Source organism: Triticum aestivum, chromosome 1D (genome assembly GCF_018294505.1).
Source record: "Triticum aestivum cultivar Chinese Spring chromosome 1D, IWGSC CS RefSeq v2.1, whole genome shotgun sequence".
In the NCBI taxonomy this organism is placed as follows: Eukaryota; Viridiplantae; Streptophyta; class Magnoliopsida; order Poales; family Poaceae; genus Triticum; species Triticum aestivum.
In genome coordinates this window covers 404852530-404869976 of record NC_057796.1, presented here as the reverse complement: position 1 = coordinate 404869976, position 17447 = coordinate 404852530, and the positions used below count along the sequence as shown (strand labels likewise).

General features: G+C 46.6%; 1 long non-coding RNA gene across 18 annotated transcripts in view; it reads right to left on the bottom strand.

The window, feature by feature from the left end:
- The window catches only part of LOC123182402 (uncharacterized), a 29017-nt gene extending 11858 nt beyond the window's left edge, over positions 1–17159 (bottom strand). For all 18 annotated transcript variants that reach the window (XR_006492119.1, XR_006492118.1, XR_006492121.1 and 15 more), the window contains exons 1-6: positions 16639–17159; positions 15783–15961; positions 15384–15616; positions 15233–15304; positions 15067–15131; positions 14547–14608 (exon numbers count right to left, since the gene is read on the bottom strand). This is a non-coding gene — a long non-coding RNA (uncharacterized lncRNA). The remainder of the gene's footprint in view (positions 1–14546; positions 14609–15066; positions 15132–15232; positions 15305–15383; positions 15617–15782; positions 15962–16638) is intronic.
- Positions 17160–17447: the final 288 nt, after the last annotated feature.

Below are 17447 nucleotides of genomic sequence, written 5' to 3'. Positions count from 1 at the left end.
CTTGTAAGTGGGTCTACAAGGTTAAGACTGGTGATTCTCTTGAACGTTACAAAGCTTGTCTAGTGGTGAGAACATGGTCATGACTACGATGAGACATTTGCACCTATATGGCCCACATGACCACTCTTCGCACACTTCTCAATCTGGCTTCTATTCGTCACTGGTCTGTCTCTTGATGTCAAGAATGCCTACATGTAGCCACCACCTGGTTCTCTTCCTGATGGCATGGTTTGTTGTCTTTGTCACTCCCTATATGGCCCTAAGCAAAAAACTCCTCGTGCCTGGTTTCAGCGCTTCGCCTCAGTGGTGGTTGCGGCTGGTTTTTGGCGAGTGCTCATGATCCTGCACTTTCGGTCCACCATTCAACTTGTGGTCGAACAGTTCTACATGGCGATCATCACTAGCAACGACTCTAAGCACGAGACGAGCTGAGGACACGTCGCTACCTAAAGTCGGGGCCAAGGGTGCATAGTAGGAGAACCTAGGGTGCTTAATCAAGTGTGTGGCCCACAACCCGCAAACAGGAGAACATAAATCCGGATCGGCGGGGTACGAAGAGTGCAAATGCACGTGGGATGCAAAGGCACATGGGATGCTGGATCAAGTCCCTTTGCTGCCACCGCCGCCATCTATACAACTTTTGCCTTGTCTACCAATTATTTTTCAGCAGTGGCATCATCGCCTTAGGTCACTTGTGATCTCTCATGCTTAGTTTGACGTGGTCTGCTTGGATCCGTCTCAACGACGTCTCTAAACCATCAAGGCTGTTGGCCTGGTAAACAAGTCCAATTACCTTACACTCATAGCGAGACAGTGTCTCGGCATCCTTTCGACCTTGTTCACTCTGGTGTCGGGGGTCCATTTCCCTTTGCCTCGAAAGGAGGTCATCACTAGTGACTTCTCTCGACACACCTGGAGGTACTTTATTTCTTCTCGTAGTGAGGTCTTATTTATAAGCGTTTTGCTACCATGGTTCATACTCAGTTTTCTACGCCTATTCGTGTGTTCTGTGATAGACTCTGATGGAGAGTATATCTCCCAAGCTGTTGCATGGAATCCTGGCTGAGTAGGGTACTCTTGCATTCGGTTCTCTTATCCAGGTGCACATGCTCAGACTGGAGTGGCTGAGCGCAAGCATCGTCACCTTCTTGAGACGGCTCGCCCATTGATGGTCACCGCCTCTCTTCCATCGCACTTTTGAGCCGAGTCCCATCTATTTCATCAATCCACCGCTCTGCAGGTTGGCGCTACTTTCGAGCATCTATTCGGTCGTTTCCTGATTATTCGACACTTCAATTGTTTGGTTGTGTTTGCTATGTCCTTGCTCCACGTGAATGCGCCAAACTGACTGCTTAGTCCGTTGCGTGTGTCTTCTTAGGATACAACGATAAGCATAAGGGATAACGCTATTGGGATCATGTTGGTCATCGGATGCCTATTTCTCGGGATATGACTTTTGATGAGTCTCGTCCCTACTACCAACGTCCATCTTCGTCGACCTTTTCAGTGGGCTCCTTCAACAATTTTCCCGACACTCCTACCACTCCTGTTGAGCCCTTATCCATTCGTCGCACTGCTCCCCCTTCTTCGATTATTCCAGATCCAACGCCATCATCTACTATGATTTCCTCACCTCGCTTATCACAGGATTCTACACCATCATCACCGGTGGCTTCCTTGTCTTCATCACCTTAGTTTATCCTGATGATTCCCGTTCGTATTCTTCCATCTTTTCCTCACTTTTATACACATCGTCCGCATGTTGTGGATGCGTCTACTAATGTGCCATCTTCCTCGTCTCGGCCTACTTATGGCTTGCTTCCTCGTCCACTTCCGCCTGTTGACCGCCTTGGTCTACCAAGCGTTGGCGCTGCTGTTCTTGAGGCGACTTCTTGTCGTGATGTTCATACCAAGTGGCACCTTGTGATGGCAGAGGAGATTGCTCTTGAGCGCATCGACAAGTGGGATATTGTTTCTCTTCCTCCTCGTGTTCGTCCCATCACTTGGTGGGTCTACAATGTTATGACTCGCTTTGATGGTTCTCTTGAGCGTTACAAAGCTCGTCTTGTGGCTCGTAGCTTTCAGCAAGAGCATGGTCTTGATTACAATGAGGCTTTTTGCTCGTGCAAACCATATGACCACTGCTCGCACACTTCTTGTTGTGGCCTCTGTTGACCATGGGTCTGTCTCAGCTTGATGTTAAGAATGCCTTTCTTAATGGTGAGCTGCATGAGGAGGTCTACATGCAACCACCACCTGGGTATCCTGACGACATGCTTCGTCGTCTTCATCGCTCTCTCTATGGCTTTAAGCAAGCCCCTCGCGCCCAGTTTGAGTGTTTTGCCTCTGGGGTGGTTGCCGCTGGTTTTCAACGAGTGCTCATGATCCTACGTTTTTTGTCCACCTTTCTGCTCTTGGTAGGAGTCTTCTTCTATATGTTGATGACATGATCATCACCGGCAAAGACCCTGAGTATATTGCCTTTGTGACGGCACGTCTTAGTAAGGAGTTTCTTATGTCTGATCTTGGCCCTCTTTCCTACTTTCTTGTGTTTCAGATCTCTTCTTGCTCAAAACTAATAATCCAAGATCTCCTTGCTCTTGTTGCTCTTACTGTTTGCGGATTCTAAAACAACGTTCACAAATTCCAAAAATGTTCACATATTCAAAAAATGTTCACGTATTCAAGACAAGTGTGAACTCCAAAAATGTTCACAAATTCAAAAAATGTTCGCGACGAATTCACAAATTGTTCATAATTTCCAAAAACGTTCCCGTATTCGAAATACGTTAACATTTTCAAAAACTCTACACATATTGGAAAAGTTAATTTTTTGAAAAATGGCAAATTTGAAAAACATTTGAGAAACCAATTTTTTAAGAAATTGAAAAATGAGAATTATAAAAAATTTCACAAATTTGAAAAAGGTTCAAAACAATTTAAAAGAAAAAACGAACACAAAGAAAAAAAATGAAAAGACAGAGAAAAATAGATAAAAAAGAAGAAACAAAAAAACAAGTTGGAACGATCCCCAATCCCCGACGGCTTCTGTAAAACTAACTAAGTCTAGTTCTGCATCTAGTGATGCTTCTTCGTCGACCTCTTCAGTTGAGCCCCTGACTATGCTAGAGATTACATGACGTTAGTGCCTGGTAGCGGCTTCTTTTGGTTCTCCATCGACATGTTTTCCTACTTACTCTAGTGGTACTGAGAGGCCACTTTTTTACAATATCAGGTACACCCCCATGTATCCTTGGTCATACGACTTATGGTTCTTCGAATTTGTCCTCCATACCCCTCTAGATTCTCTCGTTCATGTTCTTACTGCCGATGGTACTTCCCTCCCAATAGATAGTAAAGACACTCTTGGCACTTTGACTTTTCATGTTCCTTCTTTTGCTCATGTTCCTCGACTTTACTACACTCGTGATCCGCGTGTTGTGGACTCTTCTGATGAGCCATCTCCCGCGACTACTATGTTTTCTTTTGTTGGCAGGGCACCACCTCCAACTCAGCCTACTTATGGCTTCCAAGCTAGCCCACTTCTGCCTACTGACCGCCATGGTTACTACGCAACTCTTCCTGAGACGACTTCTTATCGTGAGGTTGTTGTTCATCCCGAATGGTTGCATGCGACGGCATCGAAGAATGATGCTCTTGCCTGCATCGACACGTTGAATCTCAATTCCCTCCTCATGCTTGTCTCATCACTTGTAAGTGGGTCTACAAGGTTAAAACTTGGTGATTCTATTGAGCATTACAAAGCTTGTCTAGTGGTGAGAACATGGTCACGACTACAATGAGACATTTACTCCTATATAGCCCACATGACCAGTCTTCGCACACTTCTCAATGTGGCTTCTATTCGCCGCTGGTCTGTCTCTCTTGATGTCAAGAATGCCTACATGTAGCCACCACCCGAGTCCTCTTCGTGATGGCATCGTCACGCCTCAGTGGTGATTGCAGTTGTTCTCTGACGAGTGATCATGATCCTGCACTTTTTGTCCAACATTCAACTTGTGGTTGAACACTTGCATATCGATCATCACTGGCGATGACTCTTAAGTACATTGCCTTTATGAAGGCTTGTCATAGTGAATTTCTTATGTAATCTTGGTCCTCTTCGCTACTTCCTTGAGATTGATGTTTCTTCTGTCTCTAATGGCTTCTTTATTTCCTACACTTTCGATCCACTATTCAACTTGTGGTCGAACACTTCTACATGTCGATCATCACCGGCGACAACTCTAAGTACATTGCCTTTGTGAAGGCTCATCATAGTGAATTTCTTATGTATGATCTTGGTCGTCTTCGCTACTTCCTTGAGATCTTGCTCGTGCTACTCTTACCGATGAGTATTGAGACTCCTATAAAGTCAACATCCACCTTTGTGTCCACCTCCGGTGCCTGCAAGTCTGGATGGGCATCCTTTGCCTTGCTGCGGGTTGCTATGGGTGCTGTCTCAATCCTACATCCCGTGTTCCCTTGTTGTGCGACACCATAACCACAAGCTCGAGCACCAGCAATGGTGAGCAGGAGCTAGGACAATCGACACATACTTGGATTATGCACGGGACGAGCCGAGGACACGACACTACCTAAAGCCGAGGCCAAGGGCGCACAGTAGGAGAACCAGGGGTGCTTAATCAACTGTGTGGCCCACCACCTGCAAACAAGAGAAGAACACCAATCAGGATCGGCGGGGTACGGAGAGTGCACAAGCACGTGGGATGCTGGATCAAGTCCCTCTACTGCCACCGCCGCCAATCTCTGCCACAGTTGCCTTGTCTACCAATTAATTTCAGCAGTGGCATCATCGTCTTGGGTCACTTGTGATCTCTCAGCCTTAGTTCGAGGTGGTCTTCTTGGATCCGTCTCCGACGATGTCTCTAAACCGTCAAGGTTGTTGACCTGGCAAATAGGTCCAATTACCTTATACTCATAGCAAGACAGTGTCTAAGCGTCCTTTCGACATTGTTCACTCTGATGTCGAGGGTCCATCTCCCTTTGCCTCGAAAGGAGGTCCACTAGTGACTTCTCTCGACACACCTAGATATACTTTATTTCTTCTTGTAGTGAGGTCTTATCTATGAGCGTTTTTCTGCCGTGGTTCATACTCAGTTCTGTACGCCTATTCTAGTGTTTTGTGATGACTCTAATGGAGAGTATATTTCCCAAGCTGTTGCGTGGAATCCTTGCTGAGAAGGGTACTCTTGCATTCAGTTCTCTTATCCAGGTGCACATCTTAGATTGGCGTGGCTAAGCGCAAGCATCGTCACCTTCTTGAGACGGCTCGTCCGTTGATGGTCACTACCTCCCTTCCCTCGCACTTTTGGGCCAAGTCTGTCTCCACTTCCATCTATCTCATCAACCTTCAGCAATCCACTGATCTGCGGGGTGGCGCTACTTTCGAGCATCTATTCGATCAGTTCCTTATTATTCAGCGCTTCAATTATTTGGTTGTGTTCGCTACGTGAACGCACCAAACAAACTGCTCAGTCCGTAGCGTGTGTCTTCTTAGGATACAATGATGAGCATAAGGCATGTCGCTATTGCAGTCATGTTGGACTTCAGATGCCTATTTCTCGGAATATGACTTTTGATGAGTCTCGTCCTTGCTACTTGCGTCCATCTTGCTCAAGCTTTTCAGTGGACACTTTCCAGACTTTTCCCAACGCTCCTAACACTCAGGTTGAGCCCTTATACATTCGTCGTACTGCTCCTGCTTCTCCGATTATTGCAGAATCAACGCCATCATATCCTATGATTTCCTCACCTCTCTTATCACGGGATTCTACACCATCATCACCGGTGGCTTGCTTGTCTCCATCACCTTAGTTGATGATTCCAGCTCGTATTCCATCTTTTTCTCAGTTTATACACATCGTCCACATGTTGTGGATGCGTCTATTGATGTGCCATCTTCTCGGCCTACTTACGGTCAGCCTACTTATGGCTTCCGAGCTCGCCCTTTTCTGCCTATTGACCGCTATAGTGTGTAGCTCTTCCCGAGATGACTTCTTATCGTGAGGTTGTTGTTCATCCCGAATGGTTGCATCGAAGATTGATGCTCTTGCCCGCATCGGCATGTGGAATCTCATTTCCCTCCTCCTCTTGCTCGTCTCATCACTTGTAACTAGGTCTACAAGGATAAGACTGGCGATTCTCTTGAGTGTTACAAAGCTTGTCTAGGAGTGAGAACATGGTCATGACTCCGATGAGACATTTGCTCCTATATGGCCCACATGACCACTCTTCCCACACTTCTCAATGTGGCTTATATTTGCCGCTGGTCTATCTCTCTTGAAGTCAAGAATGCCTACATGTAGCCACCACCTGGATTCTCTTCCTGATGGCATGTTTGTTGTCTTTGTCACTCTCTATATGGCCCTAAGCAAACCCCTCGTGCCTTGTTTGAGCGCTTCCCCTCAGTGGTGATTGTGGCTGTCTTTTGACGAGTGCTCATGTTTCCTGCACTTTCGGTCCACCATTCAACCTGTGGTCGAACACGGTACATGTCAATCATCACTGGCGACGACACTAAGTACATTGCCTTTGTGAAGGCTCGTCATAGTTAGTTTCTTATGTATGATCTTGGTCCTCTTCTCTACTTCCTTGAGCTTGAGGTTTCTTGTACCTCTAATGTCTTCTTTATTTCCTGCACTTTTGGTCCACCATTCAACTTGTAGTAAAAACTTCTACATGTCGATCATCACTGGCGACGACTCTAAGTACATTGCCTTTGTGAAGGCTCGTCATAGTGAATTTCTTATGTATGATCTTGGTCCTCATCACTACTTCCTCGAGATTGAGGTTTCTTCTACCTCTAATGGCTTCTTTATTTCCCGCACCTTTCGGTCCACCATTCAACTTGGGGTCGAACACTTCTACATGTCGATCATCACGGGCAACGACTCGAAGTTTGCCTTTGTGAAGGCTCGTCATAGTGAATTTCTTCTGTATGATCTTGGTCCTCTTCGCTACTTCCTTGAGATCTTCTTGCTTGTGCTGCTCTTACTGATGAGCGCATTACTGAGACTCCTATGAAGTCAACATCCACCTTTGTGTCCACCTCCACTCCCTGCCAGTCTGGATGGGCATCCTTTGCCTTGCTGCGGGTTGATATGGGCGCTGTCTTAATCCCACATCTCGTGTTTCCTTGTTGTGCGACACCATTAACCGCACGCTCGAGCACCCCCAATGGTGAGCAGGAGCTCGGACAGTCGACGCGTACCGGGATTATGCACGGGACAAGCCGAGGACACGGCGCTACCTAAAGCCGGTGCCAAGGGCGCATGGTAGGAGAACCTGGGGTGCTTAATCAAGTGCGTGTCCCACAAACCGCAAATAGGAGAAGAACACCAATCCGATCGGCAGGCACGGAGAGTGCACATGCACGTGGCATGTTGGATCAAGTCCCTCTGCTACCACCGCCACCAGTCTCTGCTTGTTGCCTTGTCTACCAATTATTTTCAGCAGTGGCATCATCGCCTTAGGTCACTTGTGATCTCTCATCCTTAGTTTGACGCGGTCTTCTTGGATCCATCTCACATGATGTCTCTAAACCATCAAGGTTGTCGGCTTGGTAAACAGGTCCAATTACCTTATACTCATAGCGAGACAGTGTCTCAGTGTCCTTTAGACCTTGTTCATTCTGATGTCGGGGGACCATCTCCCTTTGCCTCAAAAGGAGGTCATCACTAGTGAGTTCTCTGGACACACCTGGAGGTACTTTATTTCTTCTCGTAATGAGGTCTTATCTATAAGCGTCTTGCTGACATGGTTCATACTCAATTCTCTACGCCTATTTGTGTGTTCTGCGATGACTCTGGTGGAGAGTATATCTCCCAAGCTGTTGCGTGGAATCCTTGATGAGCAGGGTACTCTTGCATTCGGTTCTCTTATCCAGGTGTACATGCTCAAAATGGCATGGTTGAGCGCAAGCATCATCACCTCCTTGAGATGGCTCGTCCGTTGATGGTCATTGCCTCTCTTCCGTCGCACTTTTGGGCCAAGACTGTCTCCACTTCCATCTATCTCTACTTTCGAGCATCTATTCGATCGTTTCCTGATTATTCGGCGCTTCAATTGTTTGGTTGTGTTTGCTATGTCCTTCTTGCCCCCCACATGAACGCACCAAACTGACTGCTCAGTCCGTTGCATGTGTCTTCTTAGGATACAACGATGAGCATAAGGGATATCGCTATTGGGATCTTGTTGGTCTTCGGATGCCTATTTCTCGGGATATGACTTTTGATGAGTCTCGTCCCTACTACCCACATCCAACTTCCTCGACCTTTTCAGTGGAGTATATCTCTTTCCACAATTTTCCCAACACTCCTACCAGTCCTACTAAGCCCTTATGCATTCGTTGTACTGCTCCTGCTTCTCTGATTATTGTAGAACCAACGCCATCATCTCCAATGATTTGCTCACCTCGCTTATCACATGATTCTGTACCTTCATCACCGGTGGCTTCCTTGTCTCCATCACCTGAATTTATTCCGATGATTCCTGCTCGTATTCTTCCATCTTTTCCTAACTTTTAATACACGTCATCCGCATGTTGTGGATGCGCCTACTGATCTTCCCCGTCTCAACCTACTTCTGGCTTGCGTCCTCGTCCGCTTCGGCCTATTGGCTACCTTGGTCTTCCAAGTGTTTGCGTTGTTGTTCTTGAGCCGACTTCTTATAGTGATGTTGCTCATACCAAATGGCATCTTACGATGGCAAAGGAGGCTGCTGCTCGTGAGCGCATCGGCGCATGGGATATTGTTTCTGTTCCTCGTGTTCATTCCATCACTTGGTGGGTCTACAAGGTTAAGACTCACACTGATGGTTCTCTTGTGCATTACAAAGCTCATCTTGTGGCTCGTGGCTTTCAGCAGCAACATGGTCCTGATTACGATGATTTTTTCTCTATGTTTTGGTTTGATGTTAAGAATGCCTTTCTTAATGGTGAGTTGCATGAGGAGGTTTACATGCAACCACCACCTAGGTATTCTGCTCCTGATGGCATGCTTTGTCATCTTCATCCCTCTCTCTATGGCTTTAAGCAAGTCCCTCGCGCCTGGTTTGACCATTTTGCCCCTATGGTGGCTGCCGTTGGTTTTGAACAAGTGCTCACGATCCTACATTGTTTGTCCACCTTTCTGCTCTTGGTAGGACTCTTCTATATGTTGATGACATGATCATCACCGAGCGAAGATCATGAGTATGTTACCTTTGTGAAGGCACGTCTTAGTAAGCAATTTCTTATGTCTTATCTTGGCCCTCTTCGCTACTTTCTTGGGATTGAGGTCCCTTCTTGCTGAAAAATAATAACCCATGACCTTACTCATGCTGCTCTTACTGATGAGTGCACTCTTGAGACTCCCATGGAGTTTAATGTTCACCTCCCTGCAACTGATGTTGACCAGTTGTCTGATCCGACACTTTATCAACATTTTGTTGGGAGTCTTGTCTATCTGCCTGACACTCGCCAGGAACAAACGGACTGCAGTGCCCCTGTTCGGTTGCACCTCCCCCCGCGGCATCGTCGCTCCACTTTCCTACTCTACCCTCCACTATCAGCGACATTGTCTCTAAACCGTCAAGGTTGTTGACCTGGCAAACGGGTCCAATTACCTTATACTCATAGCAAGACAGTGTCTAAGCGTCCTTTTGACCTTGTTCACTCTGACGTGGGGGGTCCATCTCCCTTTGCCTCGAAAGGAGGTCATCACTAGTGACTTCTCTCGACACACCTGGATATACTTTATTTCTTCTCGTAGTGAGGTCTTATCTATGAGCGTTTTGCTGCCATGATTCATACTCAGTACTCTACGCCTATTCTTAGTGTTCTGTGATGACTCTGATGGAGAGTATATTTCCCAAGCTGTTGCGTGGAATCCTTGCTGAGCAGGGTACTCTTGCATTCAGTTCTCATATCTAGGTGCACATGCTCAGACCGGCGTGGCTAAGCGCAAGCAACGTCACCTTCTTGAGACGGCTCGTCCGTTGATGGTCACTACCTCTCTTCCGTCGCACTTTTGGGCCAAGTCTGTCTTCACTTCCATCTATCTCATCAACCTTAAGCAATCCACTGCTCAGCGGGGTGGTGCTACTTTCGAGCATCTATTCGATCATCTCCTTATTATTCGACGCTTCAATTGTTTAGTTGTGTTCGCTACATGAACGCACCAAACAGACTGCTCAGTCCGTTACGTGTGTCTTCTTAGGATACAACGATGAGCATAAGGGATATCGCTATTGGGATCATGTTGGTCTTCAGATGCCTATTTCTCGAGATATGACTTCTGATGGGTATCGTCCCTGCTACCTGCGTCCATCTTGCTCGAGCTTTTCAATGGACACTTTCCGGACTTTTCCCGACACTCCTAACACTCCGGTTGAGCCCTTATACATTTGTCGTACTGCTCCTGCTTCTCCGATTATTACAAAACCAACGCCATCATCTCCTATGATTTCCTCGCCTCGCTTATCACAGGATTCTACACCATATCACCGGTGGCTTGCTTGTCTCCATCACCTTAGTTTATCCCGACGATTCCAGCTCGTATTCTTCCATCTTTTTCTCGGTTTATACACATCGTTCGCATGTTGTGGATGCGTCTACTGATGTGCCATCTTCCCCGTCTCGGCCTACTTACGATCAGCCTACTTATGGCTTCCGAGCTCGCCCTTTTCTGCCTATTGACCGCTATGGTTAGTGTGTAGCTCTTCCCGAGACGACTTCTTATCGTGAGGTTGTTGTTCATCCCGAATGGCTGCATCGAAGATTGATGCTCTTGCCCGCATCGGCATGTGGAATCTCATTTCCCTCCTCCTCGTGCTCGTCTCATCACTTATAACTGGGTCTACAAGGATAAGACTGGTGATTCTCTTGAGTGTTACAAAGCTTGACTAGGAGTGAGAACATGGTCATGACTACGATGAGACATTTGCTCCTATATGGCCCACATGACCACTCTTCCCACACTTCTCAATGTGGCTTCTATTTGCCGCTGATGGCATGTTTGTCTCTCTTGATGTCAAGAATGCCTACATGCAGCCACCACCTAGATTCTCTTCCTGATGGCATGTTTGTTGTCTTTGTCACTCTCTATATGGCCCTAAGCAAACCCCTCGTGCCTGGTTTGAGCGCTTCTCCTCAGTGGTGATTGTGGCTGGTTTTTGGCAAGTGCTCATGTTCCTGCACTTTCGGTCCACCATTCAACCTATGATCGAACACTGTACATGTCAATCATCACTGGCGACGACACTAAGCACATTGCCTTTGTGAAGGCTCGTCATAATTAATTTCTTATGTATGATCTTGGTCCTCTTCTCTACTTCCTTGAGCTTGAGGTTTCTTCTACCTCTAATGGCCTCTTTATTTCCTGCTCGGTCCACCATTCAACTTGTGGTCGAACACTTCTACATGTTGATCATCACGCGTGACGACTCTAAGTACATTGCCTTTGTGAAGGCTCGTCATAGTGAATTTCTTTTGTATGATCTTGGTCCTCATTGCTACTTCCTTGAGATCTTCTTGCTCATGCCGCTCTTACTGATGAGCGCATTACTGAGACTCCTATGAAGTCAACATCCACCTGTGTCCACCTCCACTCCCTGCCAGTATGGATGGGCATCCTTTGCCTTCCTGCGGGTTGCTATGGGCGCTGTCTCAATCCCACATCCCGTGTTCCCTTGTTGTGCGGCACCATTAACCGCACGCTCAAGCACCACCAATGGTGAGCAGGAGCTCAGACAGTCGACGCATACCGGGATTATGCACGGGACGAGCCGAGGACACGGCGCTACCTAAAGCCGGGGCCAAGGGCGCACGGTAGGAGAACCTGGGGTGCTTAATCAAGTGCGTGTCCCACAAACCGCAAATAGGAGAAGAACACCAATCCGGATCGGCAGGGCACGGAGAGTGCACATGCACGTGGCATGTTGGATCAAGTCCCTCTGCTACCACCGCCACCAGTCTCTGCTCTGTTGCCTTGTCTATCAATTATTTTCAGTAGTGGCATCATCGCCTTAGGTCACTTGTGATCTCTCATCCTTAGTTTGACGCGGTCATCTTGGATCCGTCTCACACGATGTCTCTAAACCGTCAAGGTTGCCGGCTTGGTAAACAGGTCCAATTACCTTATACACATAGCGAGAGAGTGTCTCAGTGCCCTTTCAACCTTGTTCATTCTGATGTCGGGGGACCATCTCCCTTTGCCTCGAAAGGAGGTCATCACTAGTGACTTCTCTCGACACACCTGGAGGTACTTTATTTCTTCTTGTAGTGAGGTCTTATCTATAAGCGTCTTGCTGACATGGTTCATACTCAGTTCTCTACGCCTATTCGTGTGTTCTGCGATGACTCTAGTGGAGAGTATATCTCCCAAGCTGTTGCGTGGAATCCTCGATGAACAGGGTACTCTTGCATTCAGTTCTCTTATCCAGGTGCACATGCTCAAAATGGCATGGCTGAGCGCAAGCATCATCACCTCCTTGAGACGGCTCGTCCGTTGATGGTCACTGCCTCTCTTCCGTCGCACTTCTGGGCCAAGACTGTCTCCACTTCCATCTATCTCATCAACCTTCAGCAATCCACTGCTCTGCAGGGTGGCGCTACTTTCGAGCATCTATTCGATCGTTTCCTGATTATTCGGCGCTTCAATTGTTTGGTTGTGTTTGCTATGTCCTTCTTGCCCCCCACGTGAACGCACCAAACTGACTGCTCAGTAAGTTGCATGTGTCTTCTTAGGATACAACGATGAGCATAAGGGATATCGCTATTGGGATCATGTTGGTCTTTGGATGCCTATTTCTCGAGATATGACTTTTGATGAGTCTCGTCCCTACTACTAGCATCCATCTTCCTCGACCATTTCAATGGAGTATATCTCTTTCCACAATTTTCCCGACACTCCTACTAGTCCTACTAAAGCCCTTACGCATTCGTTGTACTGCTCCTGCTTCCCTGATTATTGTAGAACCAACGCCATCATCTCCGATGATTTGCTCACCTCGCTTATCACATGATTCTATACCTTCATCACCGGTGGCTTCCTTGTCTCCATCACTTGAATTTATTCCGATGATTCCTGCTCGTATTCTTCCATCATTTCCTAATTTTTACACACGTCATCCGCGTGTTGTGGATGTGCCTACTGATCTTCCCCGTCTCAGCCTACTTCTGGCTTGCATCCTCGTCCGCTTCGGCCTATTGGCTACCTTGGTCTTCCAAGCGTTGGCGTTGTTGTTCTTGAGCCGACTTCTTATAGTGATGTTGTTCATACCAAATGGCATCTTACGATCGCAAAGGAGGCTGTTGGTCGTGAGCGCATCAGCGCATGGGATATTGTTTCTGTTCCTCGTGTTCGTCCCATCACTTGATGGGTCTACAAGGTTAAGACTCACTAATGGTTCTCTTGTGCGTTACAAAGCTCATCTTGTGGCTCGTGGCTTTCAGCAGCAGCATGGTCCTGATTAGATGACTTTTTCTCTATGTCTTGGCTTGATGTTAAGAATGACTCCACCGGTCTGTGTCTTGGCTTGTTGTTAAGAATGCCTTTCTTAATGGTGAGTTGCATGAGGAGGTTTACATGCAGCCACCACCTAGGTATTCTGCTCCTGATGGCATGGTTTGTCATCTTCATCCCTCTCTCTATGGCTTTAAGCAAGCCCCTCACGCCTGGTTTTCAACAAGTGCTCATCATCCTACATTGTTTGTCCACCTTTCTGCTCTTGGTAGGACTCTTCTTCTATATGTTGATGACATGATCATCACCGAGCGAAGATCGTGAGTATGTTACCTTTGTGAAGGCACGTCTTAGTAAGCAATTTCTTATGTCTTATCTTGGCCCTCTTCGCTACTTTCTTGGGATTGAGGTCCCTTCTTGCTCAAAAATAATAATCCATGACCTTACTCATGCTGCTCTCACTGATGAGCGCACTCTTGAGACTCCCATGGAGTTTAATGTTCAGCTCCCTGCTACTGATGTTGACCAGTTGTCTGATCCGACGCTTTATCGACATTTTGTTGGGAGTCTTGTCTATCTGCCTGTCACTCGCCTGGAAGAAGAAACGGACTGCAGTGCCCCCGTTCGATTGCACCTCCCCCTGCAGCATCGTCGCTCCACTTTCTTACTCTACCCTCCACTATCAGCGACATTGTCGTCGTGGCCAGGATGATGGTGGCAAACTCGCTAGCGCCTTTGCCTTTCACACGATGTTGCTAGAGACTTCATCCTCTCAAGTGGCATGAACGACCGAAGGGGACAATGCCACCATGGTTGTTTGCACTCCCTCTGTCGGATCGTTAAGTGTTTGGGAGGGAGACTAAGAGAAATACAGGAAAGGAGACAATGACTAGCATATTAGGGGAATGAGTAATTACATGAAGTGCTTATAATGCATGAGATGGACATGGACCATGTCACTCTGCTATCAAACCAAGCAAGAAAATAAGGAATGGATTTGTAATAGGAGCAAATGACTCGAGGTTCAGCCTTTAAACCTTCTAGGAGACTGTAAACAGTATTTGTGTTTATGGTGCATACCTCCTCAACATGAAGAGGTTTGGATCATGAACTGCATCTATTTTCTCAGTTGGCTGGTACACCTGAAAAATAAGGCAATGACTGATAATGCATACAAAGGTCAACCGGATTATTTGTGAAGTATGTGCATCATCTTAATGAAACTGGATTCTTAAAGAGAGACGGAACTTTGAAGAAGTTTAAAGAAATCACGAACCATGACAAGATAATTACAATTTATATTTAATTCATTTTTATTACACGGACTGCAAAAGAAGTGGGATTTGTAGCCCCATCATGGGGTATAGTGCACTGCCTTCCTAATTCGAGCCAACATACTGTCATCAGCAGTCCCATTGCATTCGTCTATAAGGGTGTGCCATGTTTCAGCCATTGCAACCTACTAAACTAAAGACATGCATCATGGTACAAGTTGACTTCCATGATAATACAATCTACTGTTTCCGAACCAAGATTTCAATAGTAAAAATCTAGTCTAGAGGAATTACAACTTCCATTGCGCAACAGAGACAACAAGTACCTTCCATATCTTGTTATTGTTGACCTGAAATAGCTAAGTTCAGCATCATTTTGAGATAGCTCAACCTAAGAACAGGAAAAATAGAAAAATTCAAGATCAAGTTGGCAGAACATAAAAAACCCTTTCAGAAAAATAAAAAACCCAACTGTATTTACAGTGAATTCACCTTTGATTTTAAGTTGTCAATCAAATCAGAAAACGTACTGCCTTTTGGCAATCATATAACGTGAAACAGCACCTGATAAACAAAGGTTATTGCAGGACATATGTTCAGACACATAAAAGCTGCTGCAAGCACAAAATTTGGTGCAAACTACCTCATTGTGTGTAGCTTGGTGAAAAGCAAGGCCGCGTTCAGGAATTCACCAGCTCCTAGAATCTGCGGAGCGGCGGTTTGCTGGCTCCCAGATTTTGTACTAGAGCTCCGTCCGCTCCCGGAGCGGAGCCTGGAGCGGAGTATTCCCGAACGGGGCCCAACTCTCAATGTTATCAGACCTTGCAGTTCTGGCAAAGGAATGTCCAGTGTCTCATAATATAAAATGTCATACATCTGCAAGAAAAAAGGAAGCTCAAGTAATCCCAGGCAATGTAGTACTCCCTCCGTCCCATAATGTAAGACGTTTTTTGACACTACACTAGTGTCAAAAAACATCTTACATTATGAGACGGAGGGAGTAGTAAATAAATAGGAAAACGTTAAAAAAAAGGTGCCTGACCTGATTGGGCTTATGTAAATGTAACATGTCTGAGAGATGATCAATACTTCTATACTTGATGTATTGATGTTTCGGTTGCGGTAAATGCGGGATGTGCGTGTAAGGCAAAGTTTTGAAGGATCATCCATACCAAGATGCTGTGCAAGTTTCTCAACAACATATATGTAGAACGTTTTGATCTACAAGTATGAAAGTAAAAGCAGTTATCAGTACTTTTTTATGTGAGAAGTCAATGTGTTACATGAAGGTTCAGAGATTCCTGACACAGAAAGTTCTAGAGAGTTATCAAGCAATCTGAAATGCACAAGCTATAGATAGCAGCAATCATATTTTTTTCTCAGTAAAAAAAACATTAGACAACAACTGTAATGAGCTTTTGAAAATAAGTAAAATAAAACTGCCTCAGGTATATATGACAATCACTATTGAAGGACCATCAAACACCAGACTAGCACACAACTACAAGTGGCACACAAATTAAGAGATCACACAGAATTAATAATCACCTATTTTCCCTGAATCAACTAGATTAAAAACTTAATGTTCCTCTCGTCTGCTCTACTATGAATCAGAGTAAATGGTATGATTAATAACATTAATAAATGGAAAAGTTTGAAAGACTGGCTTGATAAAACAAAATGTCATCCATTTTGTGACAAGAAACTTATTCTACAGTATCACCCTGACAGAAAAGCACCGTCTGTTTTGCAATGTGGGGAGCATGTCAGTCTCAATTTGAGCTGGATTTCCAGCATACAACTTCCTTGCCCCACCTGAAGCTGCTACACTTGAAGAAGCGCCACCGGTTGACCAAGAAGCGGGATTTAAGTTGGATCGGGCGGTCCAGATTGCATACCTATTGGATCAGAGGCGTTCAGGCGGCGCCGGCGGCTTTGGGGCTTGTCGCTGAGCTGGCTCCGGTGATACTTGCTGCTCGGGAAGGCGTCTAAGAGATTTGCCTTGAGTCGGCCGTTCCGTTTCTCTCCTGGGAGACGTCGGTGGTGTTCTCTGGCGTCGGCTGGGCTCTGTCGGAGCTGTAGCGGTGCCGGCGAGTGCTCGAGCTCGAATTCGAGAGGCTCGGCTTGACTAGGCGGTTCCGTTGCTCTCCTCGGAGAAGGCTGTGGTGGTCTCTGGCGTCGGCTGGGCTCGGTCGGAGCTGTGGCGGTGGCGGCAGCGGCACCGCAAGGAATTGGAGCTCGGATTCGAGGGGTTAATAGGGCTGCGAAATCGGGTCGAGGCGCGGTATGCAGGGATCGAGAGGCGCGCGGGGCTACACGGGGAGGCGGTGCTCGGGCCGGCCTCCGCCATGGAGGTGGACACCGGCTCGGGGTCGGGGATGACACGCCGGTCCGGGCGTCAGCGGGAGAGGGGGTATGGTTCAATGACGGCTGGGGTCAAGGGCTGGCGTCAGTGCTGACGTACGCGCTTGGGGACGGGCTCGGTCTTGCTGGCCTGGGCCTGCTGGGTTGCTGCCGCGCGGTGCTGCTTGGCCCAGTATATTCAGCCCAATGACGGCCCACGACTCCACCATTATCTATAGCCTACCCCTTTTTATTTTATATATTATATTATTTATATATATATATATATACACTAATATAAAGCAAAGTGCGTTTCGTCAATTTTTTCAAAAGATTTGTTTGTGGTACTAAAATCTTATGCGTT